The following is a 20939-nucleotide window of genomic DNA, read 5'->3' on the forward strand; positions in this document are numbered from 1 at the left end:
GGACCAACTTAGGAAGCCTCCACCTTGGCTCCAGTTGGGTTTTCCGAGCGAAATTCCTGACGAGAACATAATCGCCGGGAATTACATCATGAGGTTTCACCTCGGTGTTGTCGGGAAAAGCTGCGACTACCTGTGAACGACAAGATTGTAGTGCAGACATCAAGGAAGCCAGGTAATCTGTCAGCATATTACAGTCAACATCAGTTATTTTACGGGGTATAGGCGTCCCCCACATATTCGGTGGTCTACCAAAGATCACTTCATAAGGGGATAGCCCTGTTCGAGAGTGTGCTACCATTCTCATGTAAAATAGTGCAACTGGTAAGGCTACTATCCAGTCAACACCTTTCTCCTTACATATTTTAGACAATCTGATTTTCAAAGTTTGATTATGTCGTTCCACGAGACCTGCTGCCTCGGGGTGTCGGACACAGTGGAATTTCCACTGATATCCCAACAAAAGTGAGACATGTTTCATTAATTCAGATGAGAAAGGCTGGCCGTTATCTGAATATACAACACGTGGTAGCCCGTACCGTGGGAAGAATTCTCGAACTAACTGTTTGGCAGTAGTCGGGGCCGTGTAATCTGATACGGGGTACGCCTCTGTCCAACGGGAGAGAGCGCAGACAACTACGAGAACATATTTGAATCCTCGACAACGTTCCATCTGAATATAATCCATCTGGAGGACTTCAAAAGGATGGTCAGGAGGCTGAAATCCACCCTGCTCTACGGGAACACCCTTTCCTGGATTGAACTGACAACATATCATACAGGTACGAACTTTTTGTTTAGCTGCTGCTCGTAAATGTTTGTTGAACCAAATGTGCTGAATGCTGTCTAGCATAGCCTTCTCTCCTAAATGTGCTGGACTGTGAACTGTAGCTATAATGGCTTGAACCATGGAATCAGGGAGAAACCATACAGATTTCTCCTTTGTCATCCATCCTTGATCTGTCTGGATCCCTCCTAGTTCAGTCCACTTCTTTATTTCTTCTGCTGTGGCATGTGTCTGTATGTCAATTACGTCAAGTGCGGGATCCTTAATTGTCATACATTGTGTTGGTGCCTGAACTATTGGCTTTGTCATGTCTAATGTGCGATTCTGAGCAGTCTGTTTAGCTGTTCTGTCAGCTAAATCATTGCCTTGAGAAATGATATCAGTAACCTTCGTGTGTGCTTTACATTTCATAATCGATATAGCAGTGGGTAGATGTATTGCGTCTAACAAGGCATGAATGAGGGGTCCGTGCTGAATGTGGGCACCATGGGAGGTTAAATAACCTCTCTCTCGCCACAGCACGCCGAAGTCATGTACAACTCCGAATGCATAACGTGAGTCAGTGTATACATTAACTTTCTTATTTGTGGCTTGAATACAGGCTTGCGTTAGAGCAATAAGTTCTGCTGCTTGGGCTGACAAAGTATCTATACAATTTGTCTCAATAACTTCAGTGTCTGTTGTGACTGCATACGCGGCCACTAAATCTCCTGTACTTGTTCTCATGCACGATCCGTCTACATACAACGTCAGGTCTGGATCTAACAATGGAACGTCTGTCAAGTCTTGTCTAGGTTTCGTCTTTATTTCAATGATTTCAACACAATCATGAGCTAGTGGGTCTGTTCCAATTACAGGTAATAGTGTAGCAGGATTCAATGTATTACACCGTCGGATCTCTATGTGTGGTTGAAACAATGTCAGTTCATAACCGGTAAGTCTTGCTATGGTCAAGTGTTGTGTTTGTGTTCGGTTCACAAGAACCTCTACTGCATGTGGTACTTGTACTGTCAATGGATGTCCTAACACTATGGCATCGCTTTGTCTGATTGCTAAAGCTGTCGCTGCCACTGATTTCAGGCATGCAGGCAAAGCCTGAGCTACGGGATCTAATGTACTGGAAAAATAAGCACATGGCTTGCGTGATCCTGCTTGATCCTGAGTGAGTACTGACAAGGCAGTACCTTCGCGTTCTGTGACAAAGAGTGTAAAATGTTTGCTATAACATGGTGTTGCTAAAACAGGTGCTTGACATAAAGCTTCCTTTAGGCTTTCAAAAGCTTGTGTATGTTCCTGAGTCCAAGGGAGAACAGTCGATGTGGCTGCCTCCTGTGTGGTTAACTGAATGAGTGGTTTTGCTAGAAATGCGTACTGAGGGATCCACTGCCTACAATATGAAGTGAGGCCTATGAAAGCCCGCACCTCCTTTTGTGTCTGGGGTATTGACATGTTAGCAATTAACTGGATGCGATCTGGTGTAAGCTGCCTTCCCTCCTTGGACAGCGAGTGACCAAGATAAATAACTCGCTTGACACAGAATTGCAGCTTAGAAGGAGACACCTTGTGCCCCTTGTCGGCTAGAAAATGTAAAACTGTCAGAGAAGCCTTTTCACATTCAGGTTCGCTTCTCGCTGTGATCAGCAGATCATCGACATATTGAAGCAGTGCAGTATTGACTGGCATGTGGATACTGTCAAGTTCTCGTTTCAGTGCTTGGCTGTAAATGCTGGGGCTTTCTGTGAATCCTTGGGGAGCGCGTGAGAATTTAAAACTGCGCCCATTTAAACTGAATCCGAACAAATATTGGCTTTCCGGATCTATTGGGACGCTGAAGAAGGCATTCTTGAGATCGATTACAGTAAAGAATGTTGCTTCGGAATCAATTGCTGTCAACAATGATGATATATCAGGGACCACAGGGAATTGTGGTACAATACACTTGTTTAGTTCACGCAAATCAATAATCAATCGGTATACTGGTGGGGCAGTAGGATCAGTTCGTTTAAGAATCGGAATTATCGGTGAATTACATACATTGGAGTCTGTTTCTACAACTACTCCCTGGGCAATCAGCTCATCAATGATTTTCAGCAAAGCCACTACAGCATCATGCGGTAACTTGTATTGTCGCATTCGTGGTAGTACCACTCCTGCTTTCAGTGTGACTCGATAGGGTGTAATGTTCATGCAGCCAACATCCGTAGGGCCTTGTGCCCATAGATGTACTGGTAAGGTCTGTAGTCGGGGATCCATGTCCCTAGACACATAGTGACCTTTAAAATCACGTAAAAACAACCTTACTCCTTCCGGAGAACAACATATTATGGCTCCTAGTGCTTTCAGAGTCTTAATTCCTAACAGATTTTCTGGGCATGATTTAGTAAGCAGTAAATCTGTAGTTCGTGTCAAAGGTCCTATCGTAAGTGGTAGAGGCTGTGATACTTCATTAACAATAGGTTTTCCCGAAAAACCAAGGGAAACATTTTGAGAGCCTGAGAGGGGTGCCCCTGGAACTTCACTTCGTTTTATAGTTGTTCGACTTGCCCCCGTATCGAGTAAGAATTTTCTATCTTGACCTAATAATTCACTATGTACATAAGGTCCTTCTTGATCTACAGGAATCTCGATAAGCGGTAAGTCAACTTCCCTCTCTAGGCTGGTTCATGCGTAGCGCTGATATTCAGGGTATTCATACTGTGCAGTCTGATACATTTGTCGTGTTGTGGTTTGTGTGGCAGTAGCAGGCAACGGTGGTGCAGCTGGCACAAACTGTATGGGTTGCTGTGAGGCTGGCATGGACTGTTGCTGAACTGGCATGGACTGTCCATGCTGCATAGCTCCTTGTTCATTCTGATCTGGTCTAACTAATCGTGGTCTCTCTTTTGCAATACCTGTAGCTATATTACGTTTCAGGACTGGACAATCGTGTACATAATGGCCTAGTTGTTTACAGTAATTGCAGGTTCCTTTTACAGGAACTGCAGAATCACCAGAATGTGTCACACCCTTTTTGTGACCATCTGCTGGTACTGTCTGAGAAACTAGCATTTTCATTTTTGTATCCTTCATGCGTCTATGCTCGTGTTCTTGTTCATCCCTAATTCTATTGTGATGATACTGTAACATTTGTAGCATTTGCGACGGAGTGTTACTTTGCCAGGTACTCTCGAATTTCAATATTCTATTCTTCACTGGGGGCAATGCATTTTCCACTAATTTTGTCACAAATAAGTGTGGATATGAGTCACTACTTGCTTTTATACCACTATTTATACCAAAACATTTTTCAAATCGAGCATAATAATCGCTTGTGTCTTCATCTTGCTTTTGTTTGCAGGCTGTGATTGCACCCCAATCTTCCTTTTTTGTAGTTAATAAACGTGGCAGTACCTGTACTAGTAAACCTGGTAACAGTTTAACTTTATCCCCGAGCCCTGAACCTGCAGTTCGGCCCCTTTCTTCCTCTGCTAATGCTGTCCAGTCTATCTTTTGGTCTCCCACTTCCCACTCTTTTTCTTTCAGTTTTTCATAAATGCCAGCAGGCAAAAGCACCTTTAATATCGTCATAATATCAGGAAAGGTGTACTCTCCCATTAGTAACATGTCTTTAATTTCTCGGTGGAAACCCGCTGGGTCTTTATCATGACTAGGTACTACTTTCTTCATTTCTAATAATTCCATTTTTGATATGGGTGTGTAAACAAATACACGGTGAAACTCATTGTCTTCGCCTTTTATTGGGTGCACTTCTCGTAAGGGATTTTGTCTATCCATATAGTACGGCGCTCCTTCTCTGCGGGGCAGCGAGAGAGAATCCGGACTTACAAAAAGGACATACTGCTTACGTGACACTAATATCTCTTTAATTAGCTTGTTACTAGAACCTCTCCATCTGTTTGTGAGTAATTCCGTTAATATATCAGGTAAAGGACCAGGGTCAGCATGTTGGCTCTTATATAATATGAGGAGTTGCTGAATCATATAGATTCCAGCTAAACGTTGTTCATCTGTACTGAGATTAAAAAACGTGTGTGCTACGGTCTCATCACCGTATTTTTCAGGACTGTCAATCCAGTGAACGGCTGATCTGGCTAATTCTTGCTCATCCATGGAATCGAGGAGGTGGTAACCCCTTCGTTCTCGTAGTATTTTATCTGCGGCTTGAAACGAATGTTCAGGAGACTTCAGATTTATTACAGGCGTCGGATACGTTCTGCTATTATTTGGACATACAGAGTGTATGGGATCAGAAAAACATCTAGTATTTTCACAGGATCTTCCTCTGCCTACATAGGCTATGGTCTCTGACTGTCTTGCGGAATTCCCTGATTCGGACACTTCATCTTGCTCGAACTCGTCTGTTCCCAATCTCTCTTCATGAATACGTTCTATTTCTTTACGGATTTTTCGGCACATGGCTATTATACAATTTTGCTTATCGTGTCTCCCTTCTGATATATTCTGACTCCATCTTGTAAGAATAAGCATTGCATTCGGGTCTACCCCCGAACGGTCTTGATTTCTGATCACACAGTTTATGAGGAAACGTAACAGTTCCCCCTGTATCTCTACTTTCTGGAATTCCATAGCTCTGTTAATACATCCTGGATCTCGTCCTGTTTGAACAAAATGATATATGTTATCTAGATGCGTAATCATCCCTGGTAACCTCGCTAAATACTCTGCGGCTCGCCTGATACGTAATGATGCCAGGACCATTTCGTCCTCTTTACCAACCACCGGGTCATATCTACAATTAACAAGGAGTTCCTTAAGCGTACGTTCACTTACGAATTTTGGTGTACGTGAATGTGCTGACTCTTGAAAGACAAGTTTATTTATTCTGGGTGGTGTAAAGGTACTGCTAGCACCTCCCGAGGCCCCATCTGGGGCGTCGGGTGTGAATGGGTTCGTCGAACGTGACACAGCAACTATGGGCGTCGACGCCCCTGTAGAATCGACTGCGGAGACAGATGCGGAAACAGATGTGCTTGCCGAAGCTTGCGTCGGGACTTGCTGTTGCACGGGTACAGATACCTGATCCTGACGTTGAACCCCTCCGCCCGACGGTCTATGTGGTGTGGCGCTAGCATACTCGGGAGCTGCATCATCTAGATATGAGGAAAGAAAAACGTCTTCTGCGGTTCTGGGATGCCCTTTTTGATGTACCTTAATTGGAAATAATGGGGGTGGCAAGTCTTTTGGCATCTCTGTAACAGCCTTAGGCAGTCCTTCGGCTAGAAGGGGATACATACCATTCATAAGAGCATTCCTTTGTCTATTTACTTGTTCTGATTTCACTCGGATACCTTCCTCAATTAATAGATTTTCTTGAACTTTATTTGAACTTTCTTTACTCCTCTCTTCTTGTCTACGTGCTTTTTCTGTACGTCTATGAGATTCTTTACGCCATAACTCAACAGCGTCTTTCTGTGACTGTCTGACCTTTCTTTTCCATAACTCTTCCTCCACTTTCATGATGCACTCTGCATCCCAGGTTCCCGCTGCGGGCCACCTTTGACTTTCCGGCAATCCCTTGGTATAATCTACCCATAGATCAAGAAACAATATGGCATCTAAGCCATGCTTATGGTACATAAAATGCCCTGGAGTGTCCCTAGGAGGAATAGGAGCTGCTTCTTCAAGCACCCCTTTTCTGGTGGTAATCTGTCTTAACTTCGAGAAAAGCGGCATACTGATCTGATACTTACTCTTGAATTCACTTAATACGAAAAAAACACAATAATGAACAGTGAACAATGAACAATCATTCATACCACAATATGCAAGACATTTCTGAATACTTTAAACATTAAACATTAAACATTTAACAATGGCCGACAATGATGACAGTCTGCCTAACTAATCACCACGCTGAATTCTTGACAATAACTGAATACTTCGGAATACTTGATATACTGCTAAACAGTACATATACACTGCTAAACAGTGCAGACCGGATTTGTGTACCCAAATCCGTCTTGACCGGCACAACCTATGTGCGCGTCAACACGCCTCCCCGGCGATGGTACTCACCGAGTAGCTCCTTGAAACGGAAGGCCTCAGAGAAAGGACAGGACTCGATGACTGCGGACAGCGGACCCTCTGGACATCGGGATTTCGAGAAACCTGGTGGGCCTCTGTATACCTCGGATCTTGCTCTCTCAGCTAGGCTCTGGTCGGGATACTTCGCACTTCTCACCGCCTCGTCTGGGTTGATCGCAGCCTCAGTCGCCCCCGCTTGACCGGAGGGAGCTTACAGGAAATCCTGCTGGTACGCGTTTATGGTCCGTCCAGTTGTGGCAGGAGACCGGGCCTGCAACGCACCGCCGGCGCGTGAGATGAGAAAGTGTCCCTATTCGGGCGCCATTATGTGGTAAATAAAAATCTTCTTTACCGGACTGAATTTCATACGGAATCTTAAAATGAAGTAAAATAGCTCAGAATAACAAGAGGCAGAATCCGTGGTATAAGAGGTTTTCTAAATGGGCTTTATTCCATCAAAAATGGCCGAGTCGCGGCCTTCAGGTTCCGTCACCACGAGGGTTCAGGAAGTGAAGTACAATACTTTATTGACAGACATGCATTTTTATAATAAGTACATTACAATGAAACGAATGTAGAAGGCGTAACATTTGATAAGAAAAGTGACATGACAGGTACGTAATCGAAACTAGGCGTAATAAGGAATTAAGGAAACATGATTGGTTAGGATTATCAGACATAGGTGGATCTATAAGATAATACTTGGCATAGATGCGCGCGCAGCAGCATGACGTGTAATTGACGTGCAACTAGGGGGTGAAGGGGACTTGACATTAACTCTACATATGGAGACGAAAAGTCTGAGGGGTCAAGTCAACCTAATCCCAAATCATATCTAACATCCTATGTTTAGAGAACTATGTTATCCACAAGGAAGGACTCTCGGACAGAATCTATTCTATACTGACTGTGTGCGCGTGTACAAGCGTCTAAGTGTCTATATGAGATGCGAGGGGCAGAAAACTTTCCATGGCAACAGGGCTATGAATCACTTGCAGGAGGACGGAAAGGCTGAGTCCTTTGCTTGTGAGCTAAAGGAAATGTTTACCTAAATCACTAGACAGGAATGCATCGGCTGGAGAGCAAAATAGATAATTTGAAGGTGAAATACAGCTTCTTGGCAGGCAGGCGAAGACTGGCCGAGGCAGGCACCGTTAGCTGCACAGGGAGTAGGACAAAGTTCATGGATACAGATGCGAGCTCAAGCTGAAGCTGTCAGAGACAGAGAGCAGGGAAAGGCTTTGAGGACAGAATCGGGCCTACTTGCCTGAACTGTAAAAATGTAGTAATTTAGCCATATAAAGTCGGTGGCCTTTCATACTTAGGAATCGAATATCCAGCCCATCGATGGCGAATCTGACAGAGAACATGTCGACGGTAGACACACATATGTTTGCGTCTTAGAAACTGAAACTGGAGGGAACATACATGTACTTGTAACATGCATATAGAACCGTTGGGGTCCAAGATAGGGGACATAACTGATTAGGAAAATCCACATTTCCACATCAGTAACTGATGTGGAAGTATGATTCCACCCTTCTAGAGGGAGAGACATGACACCACCGGTATACCCGGTACCAACTAACAGTGCCCTGGCATCACAAAATGGATGCTGTCAGCCACAGACACAAGTCTGCCCTCCTGCTGCTGGACGAAAATCCAGCAGGGGAGGCCTGGACAATAGGTTTCCTGTCACAGGGAGGTGTCACCACCTCCCAGACAGGTTTTAGTGTATTGGGGCTGGGTGGGTGCACTCCAAGAGTGCTTTGAAGTCTGCACTGGGGGCACATTTGGTGTCCCTGTGCATAGTCCAGCTCAAACCGGTTGCAGGGGCAACCAGCCCCTGCCCTGCCGCAAAACTGGACAGTAAATGGGTGTAGCCACCCCTCTTTCCTGACCCTCCCATAGGTGGGTTCCTAGAGTTTGTCCCATCCCTTCCTTGGGTATAAGAAAGGAACCCCTGGCTACAGGACATTAGATTACACCTGGATGAAACTCTGATACAGAATGCTGGAACTTCGACGATCTACAAGGCGCTAGATGACCGAAGAATCTCCCTTGGAGTAAAGGAGTTACTGTCCTGCAAGGCAGGCACCTAAGATGCATACGACCGGTTTGCATCTCCGAAGCTCCCGCCGGAATCCGAAGAATTTGCAACACAGGAGGTGGGTTTCCAGACTTCCCAGAGGTTGACCCAAGCTCCCAGCAAAGCTGAGACCCGTAGCCCTCGTGGGACCGTGGGACCGTGGAACCGGAACCCTTGGACACCGTACACATTTGCAAGTGCATATGCTTCTCGTCGATCCTTGAGGCTGTGCTTTGGGCTACTTGTAGACCAAACCCCGAGCAGTGTCTCCACCGAAGATTACTGGCCTACACTCACCGAGTGACCCGTGGGCTGGTATTGTGTGATTCCCCTCGAGGTCCGTCAACTGGTGGGTCCCTGTGAAGGCAACTCTAACTTTAATTGGGCTTACCTGGTTGCTCCAGACGTGCCCTGACACTCCATCGCTTGGGGAGTCCCCAGGACCTTGCTGGTCCACACCAAAGCATCTTTTCTCTTCCGCGTGGGTTGCTGTTGCCAAGGCTTGTTGCGTTCAATCCAAGCACCGACACCGCAGCACTCGACATCCTTCATGGGGCAGCTCGAATCCAGCTCCTGGTCGTCGTCGATGCCTCCTGGTCCTCGTGGCTGCAGAGTCAAGCTTCACCTCTTCGCACCTGAAACACCCGACATCGGTGGCCATTCGTCTATCGTGCCCCTGGTCACTGGCAAGTGACCCAGACTCTGTCCCCTCTGCTTTCAGGCTCTTCTGATCTTCGATCCAGGCTTGGATCACACCGGACACTTTTCTTCTTCCCGGCAGCAGCACTTTGCAGCAGATCGCCATTGAAATCAACGACGATTCCCGACACCATTTGACACCTATGCACCCGGCTTCCCTGGGTGAGGCAAGTGGAGTACTCCGGTGCTCCCCTGGATGCTGGCCCTAGAACCTTCTAAGTCTAAAGGGGTTTGCTCAAAGTCCTCTCCTAAGTGTCCTTAACTTCTAAAATTCCGACCGCGACTTTCCCATAGAATAGTACGGGGCTCGCGCCTGTGTTCTCGAACTGCACACGTCCCCCGTGGGTCTCCTATGTCACTACCTTGGGTGGTTCCTTGGGGTTCTAGGCACTGTGTCTAGTCAAGTCGTGGTACTTATACCACTTTCTTAATATATGGTTTGGCCCGCCCCTGGGGCCCATTGTATATTGTGCTATTTACTGTCGTTTTAGAACTGTATTATTGTGTATCTTGGACACTAATCTCATAAAGAGATTAGTAGTGAGTGTTTAGAAATAAATACATATATTTAATATATACCTTGTGTGGTTCTCCTTTCATTTAGTAATTCAAGAGGTTATAATCTGGTACACCAAGCTGCTTTACACTCCTTCAGGACTTAGCCTGAAGGCTGCTCTCCATAGCTACCACTAGAATAGCTTGCAATAAAAGTTGTCTTAAAACCTATCATCAAAAAGGGTTGTTTGGACTGGTGCAAGGTGCCCACTATGACTAGTGGACAGCATATACCAGGCCAACTTCTCACATTCTGGGGCCCATTGTATATTGTGCTATCTACTTTCGTTTTAGGACTGTATTATTGTGTATCTTGGACTCTAATCTCATAAAGAGATTAGTAGTGTTTAGAAATAAATACATATATTTTATATATACCTTGTGTGGTTCTCCTTTCATTTAGTAATTCAAGAGGTTATAATCTGGTAAACCAAGCTGCTTTACACTCCTTCAAGACTTAGCCTGAAGGCTGCTCTCCGTAGCTACCACTAGGATAGCTTTCAATAAAGGTTGTCTTTAAACCTATCATCAATAAGGGTTGTTTGGGCTGGTGCAAGGTGCCCACTATAACTAGTGGACAGCATATATCAGGCCAACTTCTCACACCTTCTACCTGGCTGGGTCAGAGGCGATGGTGGTAGGCAGACGCGTCATTCCCTACATGTCCTGTTCCTCCTATGAAGCCTCATGCTTTACGACTCCTCACCCATGCTCTAGTATTCCTACATAGCAGAGCCCTCTTCAGCAGATAGCCTCTCCCCTCGTGAGCCGGTTATCACTACATCAGAACAGTTTGGCTAATCCTGTTAACTTTGACCAATCAAAGAAGACTGCAGGAAGTCTGAATTTTGGCTTACTGACAAGAAAGACTTATAACCTTTTTTCTGTACAATGTAGGATAAATTCAACGATAGCATATTGTTGGATTTATCAATACCATTCTCCTAATTCTTTGAATGATATTTATTAAAGTCCTAGCAATATTTCTGTGTTCATAAACTATTGCAATGTTATCCTATGGGGCTAGGCATCAACAAAGGATAAACTAAAATATGCAAGTTCTCCATTACCATGGCATATAGAACATCTTTTATAAGGGTCCTGCTAATAGTTGTATGCCCCCCCCACCTCTGGGACTCCTAGGGTAGGGAAGACCATGGGGATACTTAATATGTAAAAAGAATGTAGATTATTAGTTTTTTAAGTGCACCTACCACTAAAGTCAACTTTGCAGGTAAGTGACTTTAAACAACAATGCTGCAAGGCAGAAAGGGCTGCTGACCTCTAAACTGCCATAACCTATTATATACTAGGGATATATAGGTAGGTTTAATCCCCCTGCCTTATTATTTACTAGGGACTTATAGAGTAGGTCATGCCAATTGTAAGTGTACCATAATACATAGTGCATGCAGGTGTTTTCACTGTGTTTTCAACATATCTCTGGCCCTGGCCTGGTTAGACATACCCCAGGGACCGTCAAAGTTAGTTAAAATGGGGGTGCAAAGGCACACAGGATGACTTTGCAACAGCTGCAGACACTTTCCTTGATTCATGGTCTCAAGCTCTTCTCTCTGCCTTTCCCCCATTTCTTTTGATTGCTTGAGTCCTAGTACAGACTCACAGACAGCGCGCTTCTCTGGTCTTAATAACTCAGTTTTGGCAAGCACAACCTTGGTATCCAATGCTGTTGGAAATAGCTTCAGACTTCTCCTTTTGGATTCCTCATGTTCCTGATTTGTTTCTCACCCCTCTGGGTTATCGGCACAACATGATTCTCGATGAATCTCTTTTTCTGATCGCCTGGAGGATTTCAGGTCATCCTGGAGAACCCCAGGAATTTCAGAAGAGGCTATCGAGCTCATTCAACTATCTTGGGCCCTTGCACTTTCAGATCAGCTTGGCTTGCCTGATGTATGGATAGGAATTCAGATCCCTTTTCAGTGGACGTAACTCTAATAGTACATGTACTAGCTTCTTTAGCTTCTGAGGGCAAAGCTTATTGTACCATCAATATTTAAAGGTCAGCCAGTTCAGCCAAACATTATCGAGTCGATGGTAGACCCACTGGCGAACATCCTTTGATTTGAATACTTTTAAAGGGAGTAAGATATGTTAAAACTCCAGTTCCTAAATATAATACAAGGTGGGATGTCAATTTGGTGTTTAAATTGTTCATTGCATGGCATGACAATGTATCTCTCTCTCTCAATCAACGTTCTGTAGAATTAAGATTGTTATTATGTTTAATTTCATTTAAATGTGTTTCAGATGTGAGAGCATTAGACATGTCTACATTTCTTTCCTCTTGGTGTTTCCTTTCAGGTTCACAGACATAAAAAAAAAGATTATCTACAATTCATTATCCTTTTTTCCCTTCTGAACCTAATTATATGTTGGTAATTGTCTAAAAACGTATGTTTCACACACTGCAGATTTGAGGCCTCTTTCTTCTTATCAGTTGTTCATCTCTTTCCAGAAAAAACCCATAAACCTGTTTCCTCAACCACTTTAGCTCCTTGGGTCAAATGAATCATGTCATTAGCTGCAATTAACATTGATTCTTTTGGTGCCCATTCAGCTAGAGGAGCCATGGCCTCAAGAGCTTTCTGGGCAGGTGCTACTTTGTACAACATCCTCAAATCTGCAGATTGTTCCAACGTAAATAACTTTAGACCTTTTTATTGTAAACCAATTTCACATGTCTCCTATTCTGTTATTGCAATGCTTAGAACATGCATTATAAGAGCCTCTGGTCTTGTAATAAAATTGAGATTTTCCACCCTTTGGTGTTAGAAAGGCTAGATTTTATTAAAGACACAGAGGCAAGTACTATGCCTTATTTTCTTGCTTAATTTTAACAGCATCCAACCGAGAACTACATTTCCCAGAAGAACAATAACATAACTAGTGGATAACATCACCATGGGAACAGCCAATAGAACATGAGTAACCAGATCACTAATTTTACTGAGACAGCAATTCCTCTTTTCTTGTAGTAAGTCAGACAATGAGGTATATAAATAAATAGAAGAACAGAATAAAATGTAAGTAACATGGTAAACAAGTTTATGAAACAGTAAAAAAGAAGGCGAGCAGCATGAAGGGGAGCCAGGAAGATGTTGGTACTGCATAAAAAAGAACCCTGGGAGGGTTAACAAGCATTTGTAATGCAATAGGTCTCGCGTTTACGCGAGTTTAAGCTATTGGCATTGTAAATGACAAAGCCTTTTATTTATGTTTTTAAAACCAGAACAAAAATAAAAGGCATTATCATTTACAATGCCAATAGCTCAAACTTGCGTAATTGCGAGAACTATTGCATTGCAACCTGGCATTAATGTTAACTTTGTTTTGAAGCTATGAGTCGAAGTTTATCATTCACACCTGTTGATTCAGAAAATAGGCAAGGTCACATTTGCTAAAGTAGTTTGTAAAGTTCTTTCAGGGACACCCTCTTGCATTACGACATTGAAGACAGCTGGACATGCAGGTGATGGTAGGGAGGTCACGTGACACTATAGGCAACAAATTAACAGAGGCGGAATCAGGCTGGATTTGGGGATTTATTTTAGAGAAATTTGGACCCATGCTCAGGCCGAAAAATCACACCAGAAACACTTTTCTTCACAGAAGTGTTAGCAAATATAAAAACATACAAAAAATAAATAAAAAAAGTACATTCACATTTTAAAATTTAAGGTAAAAAAATTAAACCCATTTCAATATTTACTTTACACACTCTAAACTGTCCCATAGCCTGCTTGTTTCACCCTACAAGCAGTCTCCAGCCTGCCCCTTTCTGCTCTTACCTATTAACAATGCACAGTTTCACAATTAAAGTGTCACTCCAGTAAGTCGACCCCCACTGGTACTTCACCGTCAACAGGTCTTTTAAACCAGAGATTATTTTTTTATTTTGCAAACACAAGCGATTGCAAATGCCTTATAGAAATGATAAGATTAGCTCCGGATAAAGTGCGGGGAGCCCCTGGCAGGGCGGCATTGGCACTGCTGTGCTGGGCGCAGCACTCAAGGCACTCTCCAGTGAGTCACCACTGGGCTCTGACCACCCCCCACACCCCAAAACACTCTTTTTTTTTTTACTTTAATAAGCGCGGCGCCGTCTTCACGGGCACCGCGCTATGCAATGCAATAGGTGTTGCTTTTGGTATTGCAAATAACAATGACTATTAATTTTTTTAAAGGCATTGCTACTTACAATGTCAATAGCTCAAAATAATGTCATTGCGAGACCTATTGCATTGTAAATGCTTGTTAAACTATAATATAAATTAGATTATGCTTTGAGGTGACATGCTTTGAGGTGACATTTTACGCTGTTTCTACAAGGATCCATTGAAGCTCGAAGCAGCGGTATAAGGAAAGGTTGAGCTGTATTTATTTTCTCGAAGCCCCACTGGTCTGAGGTCACCGGGGTGCTGTGCATGCTGACAGGTGTTCGCGTACTGCTCTCAATAATGGCATTCATCTTTGCCTCATAGGCTGGAGGGTTTAAACGCGGCCACTCACTCTTTAATAACGTGGCAGTTTACATTAATAAGTGGTGCGCGTGGACGGCGCGGGGCATAAACCTTCACGGCAGATCACAGCCACAGCCAGAGGCCATATTATTAATGTAACAATCCCCCCTGTGCATTTTTCATGATGTGTTAAAGTGCTGCAAGCAGCGGCTTCTGAGGTGTAGAAAATTGGTCTCTGCGAAATGAGTTATTTATATACCTGTAACAATTTACTTGAGGTCGGTGCCTCAGTAGGTGGCTGCTCTGAATATCCGCGGCTTGGAATGGAGACTTGTGCAAGCCTGGTACCCGACAGGCACCTTGTACTGACACGGAGCATTGGACTTCCAGAGAAGAAGTCACCCCGAAGGAAGCCGTACTATTGACTGGCTTTTGTCCAGTCAGCTAGGCGGAAGTATTACGTCATGCAGTCAAGTAAAGTTTGGTTGCCTCCGCAAGACTAATGAAGTGGAACTCTGCTGAGATATACATCAACAGATGGGAAGAGGGACATTGTTGATTGAATGGGACACTTTACTCATGGCACTCCAAGTTACGCCTGATGAGAGCCCCCTCCCTTAAAGATACACTGCCTGTAAGACCCCCGCAGAGATGAACTGATGCGGACACACTAAGAAATGGCAGAAAGGAGGGGGCAGCCTGAGAATGAATTGAGGCATAAAAATATGCTTAATTAAAATGACGGGATGGACTTGCAGGGATACGTTGAATTGGGACTGTTATGTTGTATTAAAGATCAAGATTGTCAAATTTTTTGGTATCCAATACACTATCGATAAAGAAGGTACTGCTGTTGGGTATACATAACATTGTTCACATGGAAAGCAACTGCTATGTTAAAACCAAATAAAGAGCTATTTAAACAAGCACAAGCGCGTGCGCCTCGCGCGGCAGGAGGGAGCGAGGAGAGAGGAGGGGACTGCGCGTTTCCCTTGTGGGAGCAAGCAGCAAGGCGCGATAATTGATAACATATGGCGGCAGCTGCTCACTCCCGCAAGGGAATCGCCAAACATGCACGCGTTGCCATTGAAGGCAATGGAACGCGTACACGTTTTTGGGCGAAAAAGGGAAACGATAATAAAGAGCTATTTAAACAAGCACAAGCGTGCGTGCGCCTCGTGCGGCAGCAGGGGGAGGGGAGAGAAGAGGGGGCCTGCGCGATTCCCTTGCGGGAGCAAGCAGCAAGGCGCGATAATTGATAACATATGGCGCCAGCTGCTCTCTCCCGCCAAACGTGCACTCGTTGCCATTGAAGGCAGTGGAACGCGTACATGTTTTTGGGCGATAAAGAGAACCGATGGCTAAAGGTCTCTTTCCTAATCAGCGCATGTGCGCTGCGTAGGCGAGACCTAATAAAAACAGTGGTGGGATAATATTCACCTCAGTGTCTTTAATAAAATCTAGCCTTTTACATATATAATACAGTTGTTAGACACCCTTTCATCCTTAATTATTGCACATGCTGTCCTACTGTTTAGCTTTTGGAATATCTAAAGTGTATTTTCGGTTGCCACACAATACCCGGAAAAATTACTAGACACTATCGACGGTTGCCACCGCCAAATTATGGAACACGCTCCCCCTCCACATCAAGGCCAGTCCCACCCTGCTTACATTCCGGAAACAATTTAAGACCTGGCTTTTCAGCCAATAACCCTTCCACGCATGGTCTTCCTTGCCTAGTCCGCAGCGCCGAGACACCGAAGGGTATTTGCGCGAATTACAAATTGCTTAAATAAATAAACTATGTTTGCTGACTAGCACTGTGGCCCGCACGGTACTCTCAAAACCGTCCTGATAGTCTTCTGTAACATCTCATTGGGGACTGATATCTTCCATAAGACACTAAGGGGCATATATACAGGGGCATTGTGCCACTGGAGCGTCATTTTTTTTTGACACTCCGGTGGTGCTGTGCCCTGTTCCTTATTTACAAGGCAATTGCATGGCTTAACACCACCTTGTAAATATGGTCCTACTCGATGCAGTTTTCTGCGGCAAAGGGGTGTGCAGTGGGTGTGCAGCACCCATTGCTTTTAGACACTGCTCCTGATTTACAAGGATCTGTTAATCTGAGGCAGCTCCAAAACCATACATCTCCCCAGAGGAGGCGTAAGAGTGGTGCAACAAGGAGAAATACTTTTATTTCTCCTTGATTTTTGCTCTTTCTATGTGTACCGCATTTTGCAGCACATATAGAAGGTGCAAAACACCATTAATGATTGGTTTTGTACAGGAAGGTATTCCTTCCTGCACAACAACAATCATCCCTGCAACGCAGGTACCCTTGCACCATGCTGTAAGGGTGCCTGCTCTGGCACTAAACTGTTTTTTTTGCACCAGCACAAAGGTGAATAGAGGGATGCGCCGTATTGTTGTGAAAAATGGCGCATTACGTCACTTAGAAAATTACGCAGCTTGGCGCAGCTAAATAGTTTGCAGCACTGCGCTGAACCATTTTCTTGTAAACATGTCCTAAATGTCATCATCATGTAACATCCCACATGGCTGCAAGCACAAGATTGCTCCCTTCCTCCACTTCAACGGATCTACAACTATCTCCATATACAACAATGATAAGTCCAATGACTTCTGTCTATTAATATTTGACAGCCTTTTTCATTCCCTTCTCCATGCCTTAAGATGAGGCCACCCTGCTTCTCCTCCTAAAACGCCTACTGACACCACATTAATTACTCAATGTCCATCCTAAACATTTCCATAAACCTCTATAAGAGGCGGGAAGACAGAGGTTATTTTGTTAAGTACTGACACCTCGTGTCAGTACTTAACACTGATGGTGGCGCCCCAGTTTGGGTGACTTTCCAGTTCCAGTGCAGAAGGTGAAAAACATGGGGTTCATTTTTTATGACAAACTGACATTAAAAAAACAGATCAGTACCCTCACCTCAACTATTTTTTATTCTTAAAAATGATCAGGAAAGTTCGCCCTTTCATCCCGTCAGATTCCCTAAAAACACTTGTAACAGCATTAGCCCTGTCCAGATTGGACTATGGTAACGCTTTGTACATGAGTATCCAATCGCAGTTTCTACAGAGGCTACAGGGTTTCCAAAATGCAGCAGCGAGACTACTGCTGGATATTCTTAGGTCCTAGCAAGTCTCCCACTGCCTGAGAACCCTGCACTGGCTCCCAGTGGACAAGAGGATCAAATCTAAATCGTATTGTCTAGCTTTTAAGGCGTTGCCCGGTGCCGGTCCTCAATCAATCAATCAATCAGGTGTTTGTTAAGCGCGACTACTCATCCGTTAGGGTCTCAAGGCACTGGGGGAGGGGGGTTTTGCTGGTTCCAGTCCATCAAGGAGGTTTTTTTTTTCGAAGAGCCAGGGTTTGAGGTTTCTTGTGAAGATGGGGAGAGATGTTGTCTGCCTGAGGTGGAAAGGGAGGGTGTTCCAGGCTCTGGCCACGAGGAAGGAGACGGAGCAGCCGCCTGATCTGGTCCTTCTGGTGCGGGGGACCACAGCGTAGGAGAGCTGGGCTGATCGTAGGGTCCTTTGGGGTGTGTGGAATTTGAGTCGGCTATTCAGGTATGCTGGTCCGTGTCTTGGATGGCCTTGTGAGCGGGGGTGAGCATCTTGAAGGTGACTCTATCTTCGATGGGGAGCCAGTAGAGTGTGCGCAGGGGCTGGGAGATATGGCAGTGTCTTGGCAGGGTGAGGACAAGTCTTGCGGCAGCGTTTTAGATGTTCTGTAGCTTGCGTGTGAGGTTTTTGTTTATTCCGGCATATAGTGCGTTGCCGTAGTTGAGCCTGCTGGTGACCAGGGCGTGAGGGGCGGTCTTTCTGTGTTCGAAAGGACCAGACTAACCCTGGGCATAGGACTACGCTACGCTTGCGTAGTTTGCACAACTACGCGCCTTGCACGTAGCACAGTGCAAAAACGCGTAGCGTAGCGGGCATTTTTTGCTTGCTCGTGGCCCTCAGTGTCAAGTTGGCGACAGCGAGCGAGCAAAATAACATCCCGGCGAGGCTTTTTCCTCGTTCGCGATCAGCAACATCAAGTTGCCGATCGCGAGCGTGGAAAATAAACCTCCCGGCGAGATTCTCAATGCGGGGAGGTCAGGTTTCTCATTGCGAGTGGTCGCGTATGCAGAAAATTACCGCTTGCACTGTGCAAGATGCCGTTTTCAATGATTGCACAGTGCGGACAAGCATCCAGCACTGTGCAATCAGTGCGAACAGCATTTTGCACAGTGCACTACGCAGTTCGCGTAGCTAAGTGTAGCTTGCGTAGTGCGAAGTGCACTTTGCGTAGCTACGCGTAGCACTACTATGTGAACTACGCCCGGGTTTATTTGGCGGTCCATTTTGAGCTCTGAGTCCAGGATGATTCCCCGGCTGCGTGCGTGGTCCGTGGGGGTGGGCGGGCTTCCGAGGGCGGGGGGCCACCAGGTGACGCTCCAGGCGTCAGGGTTTGGGCCCATGATGAGTACTTCCGTTTTGTTGGTGTTTAGTTGTAGGCAGCTGTTTTTCATCCATTTGGCAAAGGCTTCCATGCCTCCTCGAAAGTTGTGTCTGGTGGTGTTGGGTTCGTTGGATAGGGAGAGGATAAGTTGGGTGTCGTCTGCGTATGACACAATATTGAGTCTGTAGGTTTTGACGATGGGGGCGAGCGCAGCCATGTAGATGTTGAAGAGCGTAGGGCGAAGCGAGGATCCCTGGGGGACTCCGCAGGTGGTAAGTGTAGGTTCAAAGAGGAAAGGGGGGAGTCTGACCCGCTGCGTTCTGCTGGAGAGGAAGGAGCAGATTCAGTCGAGGGCCTTGTCTTGGATCCCTGCGTCGTGGACTCTGCGTATTAGGGTGCGGTGAGACACTGTGTCGAACGCCGCTGAGAGGTGGAGGAGGATAAGGGCTGCTGTTTCTCCTTTGTCCAGTAAGGTGCGGATGCCATCTGTTGCGGCGAGGAGGGCGGTTTCCGTACTGTGTTTTTTTCTGAAGCCGGATTGGGAGGAGTCGAGGATGTTGCGCTCTTCGATGAATGTAGCGAGTTGGCTGTTGATGGCTTTCTCGATGACTTTAGCTGGGAACGAGAGCAGGGAGATGTGTCTGTAGTTTTTGAGGTTGGTGGGGTCCGCCGAGGCTTTCTTCAGAAGGGGGTTGATCTCAGCCTTTTTCCAGACTTCAGGGAAAGAAGCGGTTGCCAGGGAGCGGTTGATGGTGTGGCAGAGCATGGGTGCGATGGTGTCGGCGGCTCTGTTAAAAATGTGGCGGGGCAGGGGTCCGTGGGCGCCCCGGAGTGGATAGACGTCATCGTCTTCAGTGTTTCTTCGATGGTGAGGGCTGTCCAGTTGTCGATCGCTGGCTTCAGGGTGTCGGGTGGTTGGTGAGGGCTCAGTATGTTGGTTGTCTTCGTCCAAGTTGTCGTAGATGCTTTTGTGGTGGAAAAAGGTGCTGAGTTTGTCGCAGAGGTCTTGTGAGGGAGGGATGTCGGGGGACTCGCTGGTGGGTTGGGTGAACTCCTTGATGATGTTGAAGAGTTCTTTGCTGTTGTGTGCATGAGTGGAGATTCTGTCTTCAATCGCTTTTTTCCTCATTTTTCTGATGAGCTGGTGGTGGGCGTTGGTGGCAGCTCTGAAGCTGTTGTGGGCTTTTGTGGATTTGGTGTTCCTCCAGGCCTTTTCGAGGTGGCGGCAAGTGCGTCTGGACTCTCGAAGTTCGGTGGTGAACCATCTAGCTTTCTTGGCGTGGGTGTTGTTGTTTTTCTTGAGGGGGGCTATGGTGTTGGCGCTGTCGGAGATCCATCTCGGCAGGGTTCAGGCTGCGATGTTGGGGTCGTCGTTTTCCATGATGGTTGGGGTGGAGTTGCTGAGTGATGAGGTTAGCTGGTCGTCGATGATTCTGGTCCAGTTTCCTGGTGTCTGTGGATGGTGGGTGTTCTGAAGGTGAAGTGGATGCATCGATGGTCAGTCCATTTGAGTTCGGTGGTGTGGCTGAAGGTGATGGAGTTTCCTGTTGTGAAGAGGGGGTCGAGGGTGTGTCCTGCTGAGTGCGTGGGTTCGGTCACCTTCCGGCGGAGTCCAATGTTGTCGAGGTTGTCCAGGAGAGATGTGGTGCTGGGGTCCAGTTGGTAGTCGAGGTGGAAGTTGAGGTCTCCCAGTAGGGTGTAGTTGGTGGACGTGATGGCATGCAGGGAGATGATGTCCGTGATGGAGTTGGCGAAAAGTCCGCGGGTTCCATTGGGTTGGTAGATGAGGGTTCCTCG

Source organism: Triturus cristatus, chromosome 3_1 (genome assembly GCF_964204655.1).
Source record: "Triturus cristatus chromosome 3_1, aTriCri1.1, whole genome shotgun sequence".
NCBI classification, from domain to species: Eukaryota; Metazoa; Chordata; class Amphibia; order Caudata; family Salamandridae; genus Triturus; species Triturus cristatus.